Below are 3,838 nucleotides of genomic sequence, written 5' to 3' on the forward strand. Positions count from 1 at the left end.
TATAGTCTTTTGTGAGTAAGAAACTGTATTTGAATTTATTAAACCTTACTGTATGTTTGGGTGTGGGTTGCCTTTTGTGTAGTCACATGTATGATTGAATTTTTGGGGATGGTAATCATGTTAAATTGAAGTGTGACTATTAAGTATAGGTTAAGAGCTGGGATAGGGAATGTGGAATTGTTGTTTCATATTTAATGGATAACATGTCTTAGTTTATGTAACGTATGCATAGTATACATATGAATATGTATTGTGCTTTTTTAATAAAATATAAAAAAAATCCTTCTCTCTTGCACTTATCACTCACCCACGCACATGCACACCAAACCAACATCTTTCGTTTGGCAAGCCCGTTTGGTACCCCCCCCCCTTTTATCGAATGCTTTACATAATTTAAACCCACTTCCCCCCCCTCACAACTCTAGCAACTCCCCAACAGTGATGGACCTATAACCCTCAGTGAAATCTCCCTCCCATAAATTTCCCGATTCCTATTCATTGTCCTACAAAAAAAACTCGCCAAAACTCGTTTCCTCGTCTCCCCATTATCCACCCCTCTCATTCCCCACGATATGTACACGAAATCCACCATGATATAAGCTACTCCCCGTGCCACATTCTCCCCCCCCCCCTATATCAAGACTCAGCGCTCTCAACACTGACACCCCAGTTCCTCCTAGCCTCCTGACCACTTTCCCCAGCCATTCCCTCACACTCCCCAAATAATCGCAAAAGTATACCACGTGACAGCCTGTCTCCAACTCCCCACATAACCCACACCAACCCTCCTCTACGACACGTCTATTTCTGAGGACTGATCCAGTAGGCAGAATCCCGTGTAAAAATTTTAAACATGATCTCTCGCACCCTGGGCCCTAGCTTTAGTTTACCGAACAGACTCCATATAGCGCCCCATGCATACATCGGGAACAGCCCCTCAACTGGGGCCGTCTCCTCTACCCTCAATATTCGATATAAATCCCTCACCTTTAATTTCTCTGGCTCGTGCGCCCACAAAAGTGCCCTCAACAAAATCTCACACTCCCTCCATTCCCCACCCCCATACATTCCCCTCAAAATATCATGCAACCTTTGCACGCATGTCCCCCTCTGTCCCCCTAGTCTTTTCCACTCCCACCTGACGAAAATGCATTTCACCCTCTTTCCCAGGTCCAACAAACCTAAACCTCCCTTCCTCACCGGCAAAGTCACCACCTCCCTCTTCATCCATTCACATCCTGAGCCCCATAAGAACCTAAAAACACTTCTAAGGATACGAGTAATCTCAGCCCTCAGCAATGGAAAAACTGCTGTTACATACCATACCTTACTGTAAAGCAATACATTAATAACAATCGCCTGTTGCAATAATGTCAAGTGGTGAGGCCGTAACATCCGCAACCGATGTTCCACCATTCGCAACGAATTCGCCTCCCTAGCCTCCCGTATGGTCGCCCCATACAAAATGCCACATATTAATAACTGCCCTTCCTGCCTTCTCACCACGTCACAGTCCCAATCAACTCTGTCTCTCTACGCCCCTAGTCCCATGATCTTTGTTTTCTCAACGTTTACCGTCATGCCTGTCGCCCCTCCAAACATGCCAACCACCCCTCCCAGCTCTCTCAATCTTGTTCCCTTCCAGACTAGGAGTGTCGTGCCATCCACGTAACCTACCACATGATGCCTAATCAAGCCCTCCCTCGACCCCTCCCCCCCACACACTCTGGTCTCAACCAACCTATAAAATGGATCTTGCACACATGCAAATAATAACTGTGATAGCGGGCAACCCTGCTTCAAGCCCCTATCCATGTTCACCACACCTCCCACACGTCCATTGATCTGAATTCTCGCTTTTGCCCCTTTATACAACGTTTCAACCCACCCCACAATCTCATCCCCAAAATCTTGTTTGCTAAGGATCTGTCTTAAACCCTCCCTTTCCACCTGATCATAAGCACCCTGCCAATCAATCGCCACCATACCCCCTCCTTCCTGCGTCCCCTCAAAACTCTCAACAAACCCCTTTAGAATGCCGTGCCCCATGACCATCGACCGTCCTGGCAACCCTAGTTGACCTTTTGAAACTACACGTCCCACTACACATTTTAACCTATTCCCAAAAATCTTCGCGAACAATTTATAGTCCACACACGTGAGTAATCGCCCTGTAATCCTTAAGTGTACTCTGCACCTTACCCTTAGGCACAAGCACAATGACCCCTGTACTTTGCGTCTCGCCCAGTTCTCCCCCGTCTTTCATTCTATTGAACAGTGTTACTAAAAAACCCCTTAACAGATCCCAATGTTTTAAGTAAAATTCACATGGCAGTCCATCAATACCTGATGCTTTGCCTCTGCACATGTCTACAAGCGCTCTCCATATCTCCCCCTCTTCAATCTCACCACCCAAAGCTTCCCTGTCCTTTCTCCCCAGAGCTATGGGCTCTACAGCACACACCCCATCAAGATCCTCCCTATTAACTCCTTTACTTTTCCAATAATGCCCATACAGGTGAATTTGTAAATGGAAGTGATAAGCCTATAGAGGCAGGTGCCAGAAGTCGCCAGAATCTTACCACAGTGGTCAGCTGTTTTAATAATCTTCCTGGCCTGCTAGTGTACTCGCATATAATCTAGTGATACCAGTGAATAGCAGAATACAGTGTTGTAGTAGCAACTAACCAGTATTATAATGGTACTTAGTGGAGTGGAGTGACTTTCATTAGTTTCTTTTTTCTTGAAATACCAGACGTATACTGTGATTTTCATGTAACCTGTAGTTACCAGCGGTCGCAATATACACAACGAGAAGCAATTATTACTACAGAAAAAGCGTCCTTCAAAATTTCCACCAGTCAACTATAGTGATAATATAGCATTTATTGTGGTGGAGACGAAAAAAAACTAGAAAAGCTTGATATAGCGATTGATAAACAAGGGTTGAGGATCGACCATTCGTCACTGTAGGAGCTGCCAGAAATCACCGGTTCTTCAACACGCAAGTTATACTTTTGTATCAATCAAATCACATATTACTCGGGTAGATAATTTCAAGTAGATCCTTCATGTGTTAGCCCAAATCACCGACCAGTATGTTTTAAATAAGCGACCCACTGATCAGATCAGCCTGGTTCCGAACCCTTGACTGGTCCAAACCCTTGACTGGTCCGAACCCTTGACTGGTTTCAAACGGATTCGTTAGACAATAAAGCAGACTGTAAACAGATGGGGTTGTAGGCGCCCTTATCAAACACAAACAATAAATATAAATCAGGAACATACACGGTAAGCTGTCCAATATACAAGTACAGTTAGAAATAGAAATACAAATAGCTAGAGCTTCATTTAAGGAGGTTATTAATAGAGTATTCAAGAGGTTGCTAGTAGAATTACAGTAAATCAACCATTCAAATCATTATGAAGCCCTGTGTAGTCTGCAGTCAATCAAACAAACGGGCTTCCACATGGATAAATTGTCATTTTTGTGGAAATTGGTGTCACGCCCCTTGTGCAGATATCCAAGAACTAGCTACAAGCAGTATTAAAACAGGGAAGTGTTTTTGGGTATGCCCAAATGAGATAAATCTGTGGACTAAAATCACAAGGGTATTAAAAGAGGATAACATCAAAGCTGCTTTCATAGAAAACCTGGAAGCTTTCTACAACAGATGGGAACATAAAAAGTCTGGGCTGAATGGTACTGCCCTTGATACTGGCCATGTAGTCAGAAACTGTAAGGCTGGAGGTGATGTCCTGGTAGTCAGTAAATGTGGGGCTGATAGTGCTGTCCTGGGAGACAGTAATGGTGAAGCTGGAGGTGCTGTCCTGGGAG

This window comes from Cherax quadricarinatus, chromosome 29 (genome assembly GCF_038502225.1).
Source record: "Cherax quadricarinatus isolate ZL_2023a chromosome 29, ASM3850222v1, whole genome shotgun sequence".
Lineage (NCBI taxonomy): Eukaryota > Metazoa > Arthropoda > Malacostraca > Decapoda > Parastacidae > Cherax > Cherax quadricarinatus.